Here is a 504-nt window from a genome sequence, read left to right on the forward strand (position 1 = left end):
CTTCCGAGCGGCCGCTGCTGCACCGCCCGGAAGTGACGCGCCCCCACATCCGGCCGCCGCGGTTTCAGGAGCTACCCGCTGTTCTCTTTGGAGCTCGCGGGCGGCCGGGTTGGCTGGTTTTGCTCGCGCGCCTACTGCAGGGACTGGGGCGGAGGGCGGGGAGCGGACACACCTCCCTCTAGCTAGACCTGGCTCGTCAACTCGCTTCCCTTGCCGGTGGGCGGAGGGAGACGGGAAGAGTGGCGACAGGGTCGAAGCCTGGAGAGGGGCTGTGGACGAAGGCGGCGTCCTGGGTGCAGTGGAGGGGAACGGGATTCTCGGCGTCACCCCCCTTCTTAAACCATAAGGGCCTCAGCGCTGGGCGAGGAGAGGGGAGGGAAAAGATAGAAACGAAGGGAAGGGGGTGGTCAAGGATCTCTTCAGACTATTCCCCCCAAATGTGTACAATCTTAAGTCCCCAAGACCTCAGCCCCCTCCTCCACGCTAGCTTCAGGGTGCAAAAAC

The sequence above is a fragment of the Trichosurus vulpecula genome, chromosome 2 (genome assembly GCF_011100635.1).
Source record: "Trichosurus vulpecula isolate mTriVul1 chromosome 2, mTriVul1.pri, whole genome shotgun sequence".
NCBI classification, from domain to species: Eukaryota; Metazoa; Chordata; class Mammalia; order Diprotodontia; family Phalangeridae; genus Trichosurus; species Trichosurus vulpecula.